Source organism: Dysidea avara, chromosome 1, assembly GCF_963678975.1.
Source record: "Dysidea avara chromosome 1, odDysAvar1.4, whole genome shotgun sequence".
NCBI lineage: Eukaryota > Metazoa > Porifera > Demospongiae > Dictyoceratida > Dysideidae > Dysidea > Dysidea avara.
In genome coordinates this window covers 39,312,514-39,331,699 of record NC_089272.1, presented here as the reverse complement: position 1 = coordinate 39,331,699, position 19,186 = coordinate 39,312,514, and the positions used below count along the sequence as shown (strand labels likewise).

Below are 19,186 nucleotides of genomic sequence, written 5' to 3'. Positions count from 1 at the left end.
AACGATCTCTGATGGCATCTTCTACTGCACCAGCAAGCCCTATGGTCATTGATGAAAGATCAGGTCGAAGAGCCACCACTTTCTTGATAATAGCTTCTAAGGTTGGCAATACAGTACCAAAAAAACAGTTGTCTTCTCCTTGCAAAATGTCTAAACCTCTTGAAAGAGGCTTTAAAACAACACAATACTCCTTCAGAAACTTAAACTCTCGCTCACTGAAACAACGCAACTTCAATTTCGTACAGAGCTCATTTAATTCTACTAAAGAATTCTCTGTTACTCTAACTATTGCATCATAATAAGAGTTCCACCTTGTGGCAGTGGGCACAATCAGCTTTCTCTTAGTTACTTCTTGTACAGTATCTGAAGCTACTGTAGATCTACTTGCCTTATTCCATAAGGCAGAACTCTTAGCAAATGAGTTGCGGTACACAGTCTTCGATGTAGTGGAAGATGAAAGGAATTTGTCAACATCTTTACTGGCAACCAGATTAAGTGTGTGTGCAGCACACCTATAGTGTGGTGGTAAGTCATACTGCACTTGAGTTAAATCATCATCAATGTTAGTTTCTTCTGGGTCCACTGATAGCAGTTCATCAACGTTTTCAAAGGCCACATCCTCTCCTTCTTCCTCGACGTCTTCACGTTCTTCAGTAGTACAATTAGCAGAATCTGAGAACACTGTAAAAGCTTTAACAAAGTTGGATCCATTATCTGTGATTGTAGCACAAACTTTTCCAGCTAAGCTATAGCTTGTATGGATTTGTTCTATTTTGCATGCCAGAACATCATAGGTGTGTCTTCCTGTCATCCTTGTACATGCTATGGCTGCTTTATGCCGTTTTAACATCTGTGGATCTATCCAGTGGACAGTCATCCCTAAATAGCTCCTGTGATGAGCTGTCCACACATCAACAGTAGTGCAAACAACATCAAGTTTTTCCAATATCTGCTTAATCTTACTGAGCATCAAGTCGTAAACTTTGTCAAGATGTAGGGTGAAAGATTTTCTGTCTGGAATTTGGGTGGAGCAAATGTTATTGATTAATTTACGAAAACTTGGTGACTCTACAGTTGACAAAGGCTGCATATCCTCTATTATATACTCAGAGAGCAAACTTCGCATTTTCTGTGCAGGGATGGAGTTTCTGGCTAATACATCTGGCAATGTGCACTGCCTCTTTGGTTCACTATCATCAGTATCACTTCTTTGCCGCCTCTTTTCAGTTTCAGGTTTGTCTACTTCTTTTGCAACCAATTTAACATTCTTATGTATAGCAGTCAAGTGTTTCTTGAAATTAGAAGTTGTGTTTCTAGCAGAAGAAAGTGTCTTGCTACCACCACATAAGATACAACGCACCCTTAAATTCTTTGAATCTTCGCTAACAACGTGAAAATAGTGCTTGTACATCCACCCATGAAATGTAGCAACTCTTGGTCCAGCCTTCGCTACTTCAGTGGAACTAGCACTATCAAAATCTCGTAGTAACTGTGTAGAATTATCTTCCACCATCATCCCAGGGTTGCTAGAGTCACTATTAGAGTCACTATCATTCTCCATCGCTGAGTCACGCCTGATTGAGCTGGATCACGCCTGATTGAGCTGAGTCATGAACGAGCTGAGTCAGCAACTGTATGCCACGAGTTGGATCACGAGACAATAAGATGTGCATTAATAAGAATCGGGTTTAAAAGCTGATCGCTCAACAAAATTTGTGTAAGTTACTGAATGGCTATACTGTATTGTAACGCGCTACAGTAATGCATTATTAGTGTAACGCAAATACTGATTAACGCATCGATACCATAACGGAGTAACTCACTAGCGAAGTAACGTAGTTACTATTGTAACGTAGTTTCTTTCCAGACATTAGTAATCAGTTACTAGTTACTAGTTACAAAGGATGTAACGCGTTATATTACTTCGCTACTTCAAAAGTAATATATTACGTAACGCGTTACAATTGTAACGCGTTAGCCCCAACTCTGGATAGGGTACAATGTGAACGCATTCTGTGCTGGCCAACTCAGGTTAACAATATAACTTGCTTCTGTTGGCCACACAGCTAGTATATTCTATGCTCTAAAACTTTTCTTCAAAATGGCTATGATGTACCGTAGTTCTGGTAGCTTGACTTTGTGACAGTTATGCTCAAAATGTTGCATTAATATTCATGGTGAAAGGAGCACCGACTAGCTTAAACATTGCATCTGTAACACTATACAACTTATTTCAGCTGGTTCTATGTTTTCTTTGCTACAATTCCAGTTCCTTTTTATTAAGCACCTAAATAATCAAAAGCTCGTGCGCTTGTCTTAGCTAATTATTATTCAGCACTTGCAGTACTGAGCTCACATCAGATGCAGTAGTGTGAACAAGTGCCAACCCGAGTTCAATAGCCCGAGATGAAAACACTCTGGCTAACCTGGGATAGTGTGAATGGGGTGTATGTCTTGAGGGCATACAAATTATGAATATATGTGTATACGTGCACTTTTGCTTTATTTCCAAATGAGGATCTGATGAGCTGGATGATGTGAAGCACAAGGATATTAACCTTGGTGTGACATCTGAAGGTTAGCTAAATGCTGTTGTTTTTTGGCACACGAGAGTAATGATGGAACTGCTGGAGGTTTCTGATTCATTTACGCAAATAGTCAATTGTTAGTATGATGACTAAAATGTATTAACAGGTATGGGAGATTCTAGACTTAGCCTTGTATCACCAACCCATTTGGGGAGGGGGGGGGGTAAGAGTACTACAGTACCGTTATCCTTACAAGCATGTACTCACACTCTATGTTATGATATTAGCGCTTAAGATCAGATTCCTTCGCTGTGTATTGTGAGCTAGCAACCAAGCAGCTATATTACTATGAGTACTACGCCACAGAGGTGAGCTAAATAGTTGATAGTACTTTGTCTGAACAAGGTTTACTATGGCCAGAGGATCTTAGCTGTAAACAACTTATTAATAGCAGTAGAGTGTGTCAGAACTGGTGCGGATGGCAGTTTGGGTACTTGACACGGAACTAACAGTCATAACCAAAAGTCTAAGGCTTGAGGTAGGGATAAACTAAAGGTGCACTGAAATGGAAAATTCACTTAGCATATTTTATTGAATAATTAGGTTGTTTGTATCAAACAAATTGAAGCAATGCACAAAAACAACTTTTTAACAATCCAGGTAATTGCCAGGTAAGTTCAAAAGTATAGATGATTGTATCAGTACCGGAAGGTAAGGAATTGGTGTATAACATGAAATTTGGTACATGTAGCTTCAATCATTGGTGAACTAATACTTAAAACCAGCATTTCTTGATACTTTTAAATTGGCAATGAGGCTGGTTTTCCCAGAATAGGTCATAGGGGTGGTGGAGCAGACCCAAGAGTGAGGGGGAAACTTTGACAAAGAAATGTATCCAATGCTATTTGAAGCATACAACAGATACAGTAATATTCTGGGGGCTTGTCCCCAGTAAAGTTTAGAAGCCCAGAGATCCTGCGTATTTTAGTCTATTTTACTATGTGTTTAGCTACTAATTAAATAGCCAGTTACTTACAGTTTTTAAAAGAAATGTAAAGGTGACTGTTTTATTAGAGTAGCCGACTGCTCTATTAGAGTATTTTGATATTTTCTTGCAAGCATTGTTCAAGTGGGAGCCTACCCCCCACTCCATTTCCACCACCTAATCTCGGTCACATATATGGTAGGATAAAAGAAAGATTTTGCTAGCAAATGCAAAAGCATACGACAGTAATTTAGAACATAATAAACCAATCCTATCAACTGTTGTTTCATAACTAGCCTATACCGAAACAGCCAAGCTGTGTATAAGAGTGTGGCCCTCCAGAAAGGTGATGGTGAAAAAGTGATGAAATCAAAGGTTGAAGTGGCTGCAATGATACTGGCTTAACACTCTTGAATTGTTTGTAGCTGAACTCTCTACATGGTGACTTGATCTCTCTATTGTAACATACATAGCTGAACTCAGCAGGGTGACTTGTTCATAGCTGAAATTCTACAGGGTGACTTTTTTTTGCAGGTGCACATTCTACAGGGTGACTTGTTTGTATCTCTACAGGGTTACTTGTTGTTAGTTGAATTCTCTAGGGTGATTCATTATGTAGCTGAACTATATATACTGTGGTTTGTTTGGAACTGAACTCTCTACATGGTGACTTGGACACTTTAATGGAGCAACTTACTGTATTACATTGCTGGATGTTTTAATAGGGTGACTGCACTATTAGAGTATCTTGATCATGTATGCACTTGTTACACATGGTTGGCGTGTTTGTTATGACTCCATGACTATTAGAATGATTTCTTTCGAACTGCAAAAGCTTTGCATTACAATTGCTACTCCATGTACAGACCGATTGTCAAGTTGTTTGTTCAAGTGGTTTAATCTGTGGCCATGACAAAAATATTGCTTTTGACTTTTTCAAAAAATCATGCATAACGTCATTTTTCTTTATCTGGTGTGTACAAAATTTGGACTGTAAAGGTGCTGCATTATGTTCTTACTGCCCTCCAAATTTAAAGATACTCAACTCAAGTATGTGTGAGTCTTAGCAATTTTTCTAAGTGGTGTCAAAAGAAGAAGATGAAAGAAACTATGCACACCTATAAGACAAAAGTTGAAAGCATATATCTCAGTTATGGCTGAGAAAATTTAGCTCAAATTTGAAACAGGAGGTGCCCCACCTTTAGGGAGTTTCCACAGAAAAACTAGTTAATTAGCATCCAGGCAATAGCTGTAAAGTTATGAATGCGTGAAAGCAGTGTTTTCTTGATTCCGGAGGTTGGAATACTTGAGGGTTCTAGCATTCTGTGGCAGCCACAAGAATTCAATGGGCCATATGGGCACCTAGGTGAACCACCTGCACTTTCACACCCTGAGCTAACTTCAATATGGATAAAACGGAGAAATTAAGAGGATTTCCTAAGTAGTCTCCCCACTGAGACTGCCTGTGGTGCATACTTATTACTCCAACCTCTCTGGATCGAGCCAATCCAGACCATGTTCCGTTATATGATTCCATTTCCTCACCCATAAGTATAGACCCTTGCAAATACAACTGTCCACACAGAGAGGGAGTCAAGGAACAAGCTTTCCACGTTTTTTCACACTTCACTGCGTGCCTTCTGATAATGCATGTGCAACAAATTGTTTTTCTATTAATGTCCACCCATCAAGATGTGGTCACCTTTTTGGTAACGCATGCACAACACTCATATTCCAATTAAAGGTCCCCTTGATGTGTGCCCACCCCACTTTTCTTCATGGCTGTTGCGGACACCAGCTGACTTCCTAACTGTAGTTTCCACTTCCATGCACTGCCCTCTTTTACAAGGTCAGTTGCCAACACACACACACACACACACACACACACACACACACACACACACACACACACACACACACACACTTTGTGTTCCGTCACTATATTAACTTTGTTTAACTGGTTAAACTTCATATACCTAAAAATGTATTAACAGGTATGAGAGACTCTAGACTTAGCCTTGTATCACCAACCCATTTGGGGGGGTGGGTAAGAGTACTAAGGCACTGTTATCCTTACAAGCATATACTCATTCTCTATGTTATAATATTAGTGTTTATGGTCAGATTCCTTTGCTGTGTATTGTGAGCTAGCAACCAAGCAGCTATATTACTGTACTAATCCACAGAGGTGAGCTAATAGTTGATAGTACTATGTCTGAACAACGGCCAGAGGCACTTAGCTGTAAGAAACTTATTTATAGCAGTAGAGTGTGTCAGGACTGGTGCTGATGGCAGTTCGAGTACTTGACACAGAACTAACAGTCATAACCAAAAGTCTCAATTAAAGGTCCACTGAAATGGAAAATTCATTTGCCATATTATTGAATAAACAGGTTGTTTGCATCAGCAATACAGAGAAACACCTTTTTAATAATCCATGTAATTGCCAGGTAAGTTCAGAGTTTAAGGAAAGGTGCTAATAATAAATACTTTAGGTTTAAGGAAGAAAATCCATCCCTCCTGGAGGAAGACTGAGTGTGGCCCTGACTAAACATTGGGTTACCTGCAGTTCGAATCCTGTGGTTGGAGGGATTTTTTTCCTTACTTTGACCCCTTTTCTGTTACACCTTATTAGTCATTAAGTCAATTCATTAAGTCTGTCCTTGAAATTAGTTATGTAATCCTAAGGCTGCAGCACATGTTGCTGACAGACCTTCAGTGCTGGTCACTGTAAAGTGCTAATAAAAAATGCATGTAGATGATTGTATTAGTACCGTAAATGCTCTGGAAGGTAAGGAATTGGTGAAAAATTGGTACATGTACGTAGCATCAATCATTGGTGAACTAATACTTAAAACTAGCATTTCTTGATACTTTTTTGCAGCACATGTTGCTGTCAGACCTTCAGTGCTGGTCACTGTAAAGTGCTATTAAAAATGTATAGATGTTTGTATCAGTACTCTAGATGCTCTGGAAGGTAAGTAATTAGTGTAAAACATGAACATTTGGTACATGTTACTTCAATCGTTAGTAAACTAATACTTAAAACCACCATTTCTTGATGCTTTTAAATTGGCGATAAGGCTGGTTTTCCCAGAATAGACCAAAGAGTGGGGGGGGGCAACTTTGACAATGAAATTTACCCAATGCAATTTGAAGCATACAACAGATACAGTAATATTCTGGGGGCTTGTCCCCAGTAAAATTTTCATAGTTAGAAGCCCAGTGATCCTGCATATTTTAGACTATTTTTACTCTGTGTTAGCTACTAATTATGTAAAGTGTTATTATACAACCAAGTACTAAAGATAATATGAAATACGGTTAAAATTACATCATTAATAATGAATGTATAAATAAATAATAAATCAATAATGTTTGAGAAAACTACAAGGCCTAAGGTTTCACACTTACCGGCAATAGAATCCATGTTGTATGAAGAGACAATAGTATAATGGGCAGCTGTTTTCGTGGAGGTGATAGAAACGTACGACAATTCTATTTAGCGCTGATCAAAACAGTTAGCACATGATGCCCACTAGACAAGCGAACTACTGTTCATTTGTGTTTGAAAGTGGGTGACAGCGACTATTTTGATTGGAAGACGAGTGGTTGCTACGCCTGCTTATTATACAGCATGATTGGAAGTTTCTACTAATTGCTGGAGGTTAGTTTGTGTTGGTTAAAACACTTTGATAGTCTTGTTTCTTTAGTCTCGGGTAACTAGGGCACCTTCACTCGTGTATGGGATGGGAAAAAGCCTCACCTGGCAGGCCATTATGCAAAGAAGGTGCAGTTTCCAGCTGGTAAGTTTGTGTGATGATGCATAGCTTTCCACCTGAAGCCTTTTAGTGCCAAGAGTGATCAGACTGATCACTGATATGGGCCCTGAGAAAGCTACATAAATATTTACTGCTAAATTGTACTGAACACTGATGGAGAGAACAAACACAGCACACACACAAAATGTGTCCTTAGGCTGTTACACAGCAAAAATAGTGTTCCAATACTACATATTCTAACCCCGTCTTTATTCAGTATTAGAACAACTATTTTTAAAAACTCCCTATAACAAGACAAAACGAACCTCAAATCTATAAATGACTCTAATGTTATTCACTACTTGGGGCTGTGGTCTATTTTTGTTTGAGCCTAGGTAGAATTTTTGGACTATTAGTTCCAACACCATAACATAGACGGAATAAATACAGTCAGTATTTGTGTATGAATTATGCTGTGTTAATTGCTGTGTGCATGGTTGTGCTTGCTGTAAATATTATTATATGTAGCTAAGTCTGCTGCCATCAGCAATGCTCCATCAGTTGTAGGTGACAGACAGTTGAAATACTCCAATCTTACCGTGGTCTGCTCTTGGCAAACTCCAACCATGTCTTAATCTAGTTCTCTAATCCATCCTTATTTAAACATATCATGTAACACAAATTGTGTACAATTGCATAAAATTAATGTAATAAGTATTTGTTGGATGTTTAAGCTTTACTGCTTGTAGGCGTCAGATTCAATATCACAATTCTCACAATTTAAAATGCAATCTCACATCTCCATGGTCGGATAATCACTGATTGTAATTGCATACTAATACATCCCTTATGTTTATGTGCCAGTCAATTCCTCTAGAATTGTATTACTGTGCATCTTTTCTACCTGCACACAATGTGTTGGCCATGCACTGTTTGTGCATGCCCCATTAGTAGGTTGTCCCATTGGTGGTTGTACTTGGTTGTATTTGCTCCGGGCCTAGATAATAAATAATAATAATAATAAAAAGCCAGTTTTTAAAGGGTTTGTACATGCCCCATTAGTAGGTTGTCCCATTGGTGATTGTACTTGGTTGTATTTTCCCCTGGCCTAGATAATAAATAATGATAATAAAAAGCCAGTTATTAAAGGAAATGTAAAGATGACTGTTTTATTAGAGTAGCTGACTGCTCTATTAGATTATCTTGATCTTTCCTTGCAAGCATTTTCCAAGTGGGGAGTCTAACCCCCTACCCCCAATTTCCACTGCCTAATCTAGGTCAAATATATGGTAGGATAGAATAAAGATTTTGCTAGCAAATCAAAAAGCATACGAGAGTAATTTAGAACATAGTAAGCTATCCTATCAACTGTTGTATTCATAACCTATACTAAAACAGCCAAGCTGTGAAAAGGGTGCGGCCCTCCAGAAGGCAATGGTGAAAAAGTGGTGAAATCAACGGTTGAGGCAGCTGCAATGATACTGGCTTAACTGTTATACTCTTGAATTGTTTGTAGCTGAACTCTCTACATGGTGACTCAATATCTCTATTGTAACATACTCTGCAGGGTGACTTGTTCATAGCTGATATTTCTACAGAGTGACTTTTGTGTGGGTGAAAATTCTACAGGGTGATTTGTTTTTATCTCTACAGGATTACTTGTTGTTAGTTGAATTCTCTTGGATGACTTGTTATGGAGCTGAATTAGATACATGGTGGTTTGTTTAATTCTCTACATGGTGACTTGATTGTAGCTGATCTCTGTACAGGGTGATTTATAACATAGCTCAACTCTCTACATGGTGACTTGAACACTCTAATGGAATGACTTACTGTAGTACATTTTAAAAGGGTGACTGTACTATTAGAGTATTTCGATCATGAATGCACTTGTTACACATGGTTGGCATGTTTGTTGTAACCCCATGACTATTTGAGTAATTTCTTTAAACTGCAAAAGTTTTGCACTACAATTTTCACTCCATGTACAGACCAACTGTCAAGTTGTTCCTTCAAGTGGTTTAACCTGTGGCCATGACAAAAAATTTCTTTTAACTTTTTCAAAAATCGTGCATAATTTCCTTGTTCTTTATCTGGTGTGTACACAATTTGGACTGTGAAGGTGCTGCAGTATGGTCTTACTACCCTCAAAATTTGAAGGTAATCAACTCAAATATGTGCAAGTCATAGCAATTTTTCTAAGTGGTGTCAAAAGAAGAAAATGAAAGAAACTATGCACACCTGTAAGGTAAACTTTGAAGGCATATATCTCAGTGATGGCTGGGAAAATTTAGATCTAATCTGAAACAAGAGGTACCCCACCCCAAGGTAGTTTCTACAGCAAAACTGGTTAATTGGCATTCAGGAAATAGCTGTAAAGCTGTGGATGCATGAAAACAGTGCTTTCTTGGTTCCTGTAAAATACACATGTGTCTGTCATACACCTGCACTGGCTGCACTGTGCTGCACAACACACAGGGACCCGCTGATTATGCTCATTATTTTACCTATTATGCTATGCTGCACTGCTCAAAAATTTACCTATTATGCTTAAATTAATGCCCAATATTTACCTATTATGCTCAAATTATGCTCAATATTTTTACCTCAGTTCCCATGTTTTTCTAATAACTTTGCATTTTATGGAAAAGCAGTAAGTGGTTGAAGTACAGACTGTAAATCCTAGCTTGTCAAAATGCATGTCACAGAAAAGATCAGTATATTTATTATTTTATTTATTTATTTATTTATTTATTGATTAGCAAACACCCAATAGGGTTTTTACGCTAATGTACACGGTACGTACACGGTACGTACACGGTACGTACACATAAGTGCCTAGTTTAAGTTGCAATAACATAAGTGCCTATAATTTAAGTTACAATAATGATTAGTACTAAGTTACAATAAGTGCTAAGTTACAATAGGTGTTAGGTTACAACTAGTGCTAAATTACAGTAAGTGGTAAGTTACAATAAGTGCTAGAATTACAATGAGTACTAAATTACAGTGAGTGCTAAGTTACAATAAATACAATAAGTGCTAAGTTACAGTTATAAAGTAGGAGTAGTTGATTGTTTAAATGTTTCAAGATCAATGGTAGATAGATTTGGGATACATAGATCGTTCCAATGGGGAATATTCTAATAGAACAGTCAGCTACCTGATAATTTTATTAGAGTTACTGACTGTTCTATTAGAGTATATCGATCTTTTTGTTGGATATGTATTTTGATAGGCAAGAATTTATAGCATTGCACAAGTTTTCTGCCTATTATGCTAGCATTATGCTCAATGCTTTCAGGCACCTATTATGCTGATTATTATGCTAGCATAATCGGCGGGTCCCTAACAACACACTATCATAGTGGAAGCGACCGTAGAGGTGGTAATAAAGTCAGTAATATCAATGCCACTATTAATTCAAACAAACCGCTTTACACACTGAAGTATCTTCTCAACTGTTTTATAGTGTGTCTATCAGCGGTGGGGGAAGTGGTTGATATGGGGGGGGGGAGGCTGGGCTGACCCACACTTATGGAAATGATCTACATTGTCTCTACTTTGATAAGGTGAGACCAAAAAAAAAAAGGTCACAGCCAGCTGAGAATAGCTGCCCACCTCACCAGCTACGCATTTATAACTGACAGACTACATAAATCCTTACATAACTCGCTACATACTGCTCTAATACTATGACTGCTTTATTAGAGTGACTGCTCTATTAGAGTATCTCGATCTTCATCACAGTTTTCAGCCCCACTCCAAGAAGGATAATTTTGGCATGATGTCGTTCTGAGTTTAGCCCCCCCCCTTTCCGCCGCCTGTGGTGTCTATTGTGTTTTTTCAAACACAATTGTTAAGAGAAAGTGTGTCTTGATTATGTGAATGGTTAAGCAAACTCCTGTCATGTTCACAAATTTCTCAAGCAGTTTCTTTGATTACTTTTCCGAGCAATGAAGAAGTGGAAAGCTGAAGCTATAGCCAAATATTTTTAATACTCTTGGAGTTTCAGTGATTAAGGAAATAATTTTTTACAGGTACTATTCAGAAAATATATTGCACAAACCTAATTGAATCACAATTCACAAACACAGCAGTCTTCAGAGAAGGGATTACACAGCTTGGTGTGTTGATAAATGATTATTGCTAGGGGATAAAAGCCATGGATTCTAGGGGCATACCAATAGAATAATATTTCAGAAGTTCTAAAAATACATTTTATTTTGCGTTGTCTTTCCAATGCTTTATTGGGACACTCCATTGGTCATAAAAATGGACACTAATTGATGATCTGCCAACGAAATTAATTGGAACAAGCCAATGGTATTCATGCTGCTTAGCACTTCAAATCACTCAAATGTGTTAATTGCTTCAACTGAAAACTTACACACACATGTGACAGCATTACATAATTCATTACATCATTGAACAAAACCTAATTACAAAACCAAAATGTAATAAAATAACTGTCACACTACGGTAACCATGTTTGAGGCAACACAAGTTGTCAAACTATTATATATTATTACAAAACTCAAAAGTTTAGTCGTGAGACAATGTTGGAATCTTGAGTTCGACTGAGCACAAGTATAAAATATTTCACTTCAGCAAATGTGTTGGGCATTCACTGCCTCCTATCCGGCTCTAATCTTGCTATCTCTCCCAGTGATTAACTCTTCAGCAAGTCCCAGAGTTCAAAAGACTCTTTTAGTGCTATCATCCTTCAAAATAGTAACATAACATCTAAAGAAGTTCCAATTCATCGTGAGTTAGCTTGAAGTGTTTTCCTGAGTCCTGTCAAATACTCATTTCTCCATTGCTTGGTAAACTGGTTCAACAAGTGTTTCTGAGTCTTGTTCCTCTTGGTGAGTATTGCATGTTTACTAGAGATAAGAGACATCATAATGGCTATAATTTGGTCTTTTAGAAATCCAGCATCCATAAATCAGATGGGACAAAGTAAGTGTATAGCTAACTCTGCCAACATCATCTTGCACATACAGTTGTTGAGGGGATGGGCATAGATGACTGCCTCAACTTCAACTAGCAACTGATCATAAGTTAAGCTAGTGTGACCCACAATCTTTCTAAGGCAACTCTTCACTTCTTGCACCATTCTCTCCCATAGTCCTCCTCCACAATAAAACCCTGTGTAATGTGATTATTGGTCAAGTATTGACTTATCTCCTTTGATCTTGAAATCTTATTCAGTTCTTTGGCTGATGATGGAAAGGCCTTCACATTATCAGACATGGCCAATAAAATAAATCTACTCCCTAAAGCTCCAGGTAGAAAGCTCTTGTCAACGCATAGACATATACTTTCTCAGTGACATTCTTCTCCTTATCTGAAATATATAAGAGTCCAGACCAGTGTGAGTAAACGCTGGATGGTCTTAAATTAAACCCTCTCATTTGGCAAATCTGGTGCTGAAACTGAAGGATATGATGGGCCTTCAAGCTTGCGACATACAAGACATTGCAACTCTTCTCACAACTTGGAGATCCAATGCTACTCCTAAATAAGTTAGAGTATCTACAACACCACTATATTTGACATTTTGATGTGCCCACAAGACCAACAGTTTTACAAGACCATCATCATGTGGTAATATGGCTGAGTTCTTGCACAGTAGACACAGAAATAAACTGTTGAGTCGACCTTTACAATGCAAAACTTCCTGGCTATCAAAAAAAACGGCCCAAATTTCTTGACTAACAAAGATTGTGGACCTGAGCAAGAAAGAAGATATCAGATTTAATGAGCAAAAACACTACACTGTAAGTCTTAATCCATAGTAGTTCTGAGTGATTCATTTCAGTACGAGATATGGAAGATTCACATGAGTGAGTTTATTTCCTGCACTTTTTAATGAACCAAATTACATAAGAAGTCACATGCAATAATTGATGCTGCAATCAATCAACTCCTCAAAAGTTGAATTGATAGTTACCAAAGAAAGTGTAATTAGGGTTATGTTCTCCATCTGTGCTTTATGGCTGAGGTCATATGCTTCAATAGTTGGCCAGTTTGTAGTAGATCCTATCAGAAGTCTGGACCTTGCCACCACAACACCTGGTCAGTCAGCTCTGAAGCCATGATGTCCCTTGAAGGCAAATCAGCAGGCCTCAATTTTCCAGGATAACCTCTCCCAGTAGGGACCCGCCGATTATGCTCATAATTTTACCTATTATGCTATGCTGCACTGCTCAAAAATTCACCTATTATGCTTAAATTAATGCTCAATATTTACCTATTATGCTCGATTATGCTCAATGTTCATGCCTTAGTTCATATGCTTTGCTACTAGTTTAACACCGTATAGAAAGAAAAAAATGAGTTGCTGGAACACAAATAATAAATTCTTGCTGCATGCCTGCATGTAAGAGAAAAGATCGATATACTCTAATAGAACAGTCAGTTTTATGATTTTTCTATTAGAGGCACTGACTGCTCTATTAGAGTATATCGATCTTATTTTGCAATTGTCATTTATCCAGCAAGAATTTACAGTATCGTACAAATATTTAACCTATTATGCTGGCATTATGCTCAATGCTTTTAGGTACCTATTATGCTCAAAATTATGCCAGCATAATCGGCGGGTCCCTATCTCCCAGTCACTAAACTTATGGATCTCATCAATTCTGTATTGTATATACTGGTTCCATACCTTTTTATTATGAATCCAGCAAAGTGCTGTCGTGGAGTCCACCCAAAGAAACTGACAATTGAAATTGGAAATCAAGCCTTTGACAACTTTAGTAAGTCATGCAAGAATTAATGCTCCTAAGGTGCAAAATTATTTTTTCTCATGGGGAGCAACCTTTAGGTTTTCTAACAGTTGATTTCACTTCTGGGTCAGGTCTGGAGGAAGGTGAGAATTCCAGTGGGACTTGTTTACACAAAGCATTTGAAATAACACCTTCAAAAGAATGACAAAAGGACTAAGGAAATCCATTGGTATAAAAATGGCAGCAGTTATATGCTGTACTGTTTGTTTGCTGGATGGTAAGCCTCTTGCATGAGCCTGTAACTCCCCAAAGCAGAATCTAAATTCATTAGGCTCATGGAACCATTGAATTCCAAGCAGCTTATCTGGCTCAGGTTCTAATAATTCACCCCTTCAGCCTCTATTTTAGTTTTCTGATCATTTTGTTCTGATTTAATTATTGGAAGGGGAATTGGAATTCCATTTGTGCAAGTTAAAGCCACTATCTGACATCTCCAATTTAGCTGCCTTGTATAACTGAAATCCATTACCAATAGTATCAGCACCAACAATGAGATCATTAATGTACAAGAAGCGTTGTATGCACTGACACAGTTCAGGCTGATTGTCATGATACTTATCAATGTGGTGGGAAATTACAGCTCCTGGATGGTTGCAGTCCAAAATTTAAATGGGTAAATTTAAGATTTAAGCTGCAGAATTTCACTATCTTTGTGGTGATGGTCCTTGAAACAAACAAAAGCACAGCATGTCTTTGTCAGACTCACAAATGCCAATCACGAGAAAGATCTTCTATATGTGCAGTTAATGCAATGAAATGAGTATGAAATCATACTATAATGTCGGGATTAAGATTAGAAATTTTAAAATGTGGAGTTAGCAAAACATTACTTATTTATTTTCCTTTGTTAATTTTGTCAGTAATGTCATTTTATTCACATACACTCCGTTATGATTCTTTCAACATATTGTAGGCCCACCATCCCCTGTTAGGGACATCACTACTGCTAGTAGTGGTTGTTTGAGTACTGTAGTCTCATGGGATCCTGTCACTAGTGACCCAGTATGTGGACCAGTGTTATATGATTTGACAATATCACAATCTGATGGAGTAATAGGGATGAGAATAACTGACACCTCCTACAGTTTCTTTGGATCAATGTATGATAATAATTACACTGTCACTGTGGCTGATAGGCTTAAGTCTATTATGCTCCAAAATCTTCCTATTATTCTTTCTGGCACTTCTTTTTTATTCACCTATTATGCTCAAATTTATTCCTGAGTCTACCTATTATTGTCGAATTATTCCCAAATATGTGTGTCAAATTAGTATTTTTGTTAGGGTTTTTAAACAAGTGACTGCTCTATTAGAATTATGGACTCGAAGTTGACTGCTCCATTAGAGTAAGTGACTGCTCTATTAGAGTATCTCATTGTTTTCACCGTTTTTATGCTTGCACTGTTTTGGTAGTAAATCTAAAAGATTTTTACGCTGCACCACAACAAAAACTTATAATTTTGTACCAATTATTCTTAGAATTTATCCTATTATTCCGGAATATTCCCCAATGCTTTTCAGTACCTATTATTCCCGAAATTATGCCGGCATAATAGACGCATGCTTAGTGGCTGGTAGAAATGTTGCTTGTGTGGGGGAGTCTACTGCTAGGATAGTGTCAGTTGCAGGTAATAATTAGTGAATGTACAGTTTATTTGTTTACAATTGTACTATTCAAATTCACAGATCAATTATCTCTTAATTGTACTTATAACTGTAGTTACCATTTGTTGAGAATGAGTACAGTATTAATGGGTGTGTGATATTGTAAACCATGTAATAAAGCAATATCATACAGACATATATACACTTTCTGGGTTATAGCATAGATACGTACAGTGTTTAGGTATTTTAATAGGAATTGGAAATGGACTCATTACAGTTTACAGTTGTCATCATCAAGTTTAAAAGCTGTGATGGTGTGTATGCATTATTACCATCATGTGTCTGTTCTTGTAACTTGGCACAGTTGTTGTCTAGTGCAAAACTATCAGATTTTCAAAGTATAATACAGATGTTCAAGCAGATGAACGAAGCTATGTATGTAGCAGGATAATGGCACATTTCACCAGCTGACTCTAATTCTCTTTCTCAAATCCCATCAAAGGAGTCAGTAAAATCACAGAATGTGGTACCACATAATGCAGCTATTTCTGGTGTGTAATGCTTTTTCCAATCTCTCTTAATAACCGTGTACTATATCTGGTTATATACTGTAAATGGTAGGATAAAATAACTTAGAGTCCACATGCATATGTACTTCGTCCTGCTTTTAGGTAAAAAAATAGACTTTGCAACGCTTATTTGTAGCAACTGCACTGTATGTACCACAGTGATGAAAATTTGATGGTGATCTGATACAACAGCTGTTGAATAATGTACAACAACAGCAATGTTTCTTAAGAGTATAACAATTAGATAAAGAATAAAAATCACGAGCCCATTTGAAGTGAGTTACAGATGTATACTATGAGCCATGAATTGTGTTAATATATTAGCTAGTAAAGGTAAAAATCAAAATGCTGTTTTGATACCTGATAGTTCAGAGTGCTTTATATAAAGGCAATGGTTTTCTTGTTTCAGACATGGAAATTTCATGGTGAGCTCATATGAAAACTGTTCTGTGCCACCTTAAATGCTCCTTTGAACTTTGCATCACTTAAATTATTATGTGCTTGTGCTCGTGATAAACTTAATTTGAAAATAATTGATAATTGTGATCAACCTTGCTTCCTGGTTTTACCACAACTTGATTGCTGACCCAATAGATACCACATTTTAATCTATCCATTCTTCAGAACTGGTGAGTCTGGTTCCTGCAGCAACTTTTGTTAGACCTTGTGAAAACCACGAGTAAAGGCTTGGCACCATTCAGTGGCCTGGCTTTGTTTGAATTGTCTGTAGTGAGGTTGTGAAGCCACAATGAGCTGGCTAGTTTTCTTCTTTAAATGGGAGTCATTCACATGCAAGGAGTATCCTGTATCTCCAAAGTTGACCTCTGTCCTTCACTCATATCTTTCCTACTAGTTGAAATAATTCAAGCTAGAATATGCACTGGGTATTCCAAAGTACGTATGTAGGGATGTATTTTTATAATCATGAACTTACAGTCCTATGTACTTATCACTACAAAAACGGTATAGCTTTCCATTGGCTTTTTGAAGGATTGAAAGATGATGGAAATGTCATATTTCCATGTATAAATCTTAGCTTTCCTAGAGTAAGGAAATATGGTATTTACAGAACTTTCCTGTTATGATTCAGCTGTTTTTCCTTGGCTTTACTTTTGTGGAAGCACAAGGAAAGATAATGAAATGTAAGGAACATAATGGAAATTCCATCCTATATGTATACTTCCAATGCGCCCCTAATTATGCAAAATAATTTAGACATATTATATTGATTGTTTACACCACACAAGGTAATATTATATAACTACATGCATGTAAAGTGCAATGTTCAGTGTCGGTCTCTTTGTCTTACTCCAGGAGTCCATAGAGAGAGACTTTTACTAGGAGCAGACCAGGAATCGTTCACCAGGAGCCTAGGAGTCTTTACCAGGAGACCCTTAGTCTTTCACCAGGTGTCTTGCAGCCGATATGGATCTCATTCAAAAACTTGCTGAAATAAATCACATAAACACATAAGCATAGAACTGCATACAGTTGTACTATACAAAAGCAGTTGCCACTTTACCATTGGACCACAGTAGCACTATGTTTTTGTGTAGGCCAATGGCAACAGGGATACTTTTATCTGATGTGTAGTAAACAATGATGTGTATGCAAAAGCTCAGATTTTGAAGCCACCTTACGAATTTTTGTTGGATTATAATACAGATAGCTGCTTTTTCACATCATTGTACCCACAAACAATTGAACTGAATGTCACAGCATGGTGAATACTACAAAAAAACTATACATTAAAATCAGAAATGTCAAACAACTGATTATGCTGTGTCCTAAACTTCTAATACTGCCAAGGTCAAGCAGAATAAATTCACTATATTCTATAAAAACATTCTGGTTGGTGGTAAGCACCTCACACATGCTCTACCTTCTGTGTTTGCCCCCCAGTGCCTAACTAGTGAAGTTGATAATACACTTGAGCCATGGGTATGTGTCATTACATGGGTATGTGTTATTGCAGATTTTTTTGGATCAAGAACAGGATAACAGGATATAGATACACAAAAATACCATATCGAGACACAGATTCCACACTAACAACCAATACAGATTTTCTTGGATCAAGAATTGGACAGATAACCAACACTCTGAAGAGAATAATCATTACTCTGAAGAGTAAGTGACACCACCTTCAGAGCATGTGTTACTCCCCAGTTACTCCTTTAGAGTAATGGTTACTCTCCAGGGGTGTTAAATCTTCTGAAACTTCTTGAGAGTTGTGGTTACTCTTCATTTTAACAGTGCACTAACCTGAAACTTTAAAAGTTCTCATGTGGTTAGTCCATTCTTGACTTGTGTCTCATCCCTAAAAACATCAATGCAAAGGAGTATGTGCAATATCTCATACAGAAAACTTACCTCAAGCATAACCCTCAGTCATTCGCTAAAACTGCGGTCTGAAACTCCTAGTTCATAAATCTTGCGATCTGTGTTGCTACAATAAAACCAACTATAACAAACAAACACAGACAAATTAATGCTTGCAGCGCCCCTATTGTACTTGGGTGTCAAAAACTGAAAGTCAGGAAACAGACTCGGTACAAGGTGATAGCGCCACAATAGTCTTAAGGCAACGGCAGGATTTTGGGTCAGCAAGCTGCAATCTATCTCCTCCATCCATGTACGCCACCATCACGCTATACTTCAGCGTTAAGCCTGAGCGTTAACTGCTTTACTTGTATCACACATGATCACTGTCAGCAGCTTCTTTGTTCAAACTATGGTTCAAAGTTACAACTTCCATTAAGTATAAACTATAATAAACTATGACTAATCACTCAAGCCAGTGAAGGCTAATACCCTCACTGTGCTGAGTGGGCAATCATTCCAGCCAATACAAGTTCTACCACTTGATTGCTTTTATAACTGCTTCGATGATAGGTAATGTTGCTGTTATGTTTGTTAATGTAAACGGACAAGTCCTGGA

At 37.6% G+C, this 19,186-nt stretch overlaps 1 protein-coding gene and 1 long non-coding RNA gene across 2 annotated transcripts in view; one reads left to right on the top strand and one right to left on the bottom strand.

The window, feature by feature from the left end:
* LOC136264144 (adhesion G protein-coupled receptor L3-like) overlaps positions 1-19,186 on the top strand; it is a 212,297-nt gene that overhangs the window by 23,621 nt on the left and 169,490 nt on the right. The gene's annotated exons all lie outside the window — the stretch shown is intronic.
* Positions 17,621-18,728, bottom strand: LOC136250153 (uncharacterized). The gene is made up of 3 exons (XR_010698449.1): positions 18,619-18,728; positions 18,511-18,565; positions 17,621-17,692 (listed from the first exon to the last, which is right to left on the bottom strand). It is a non-coding gene; the product is annotated as an uncharacterized lncRNA (long non-coding RNA).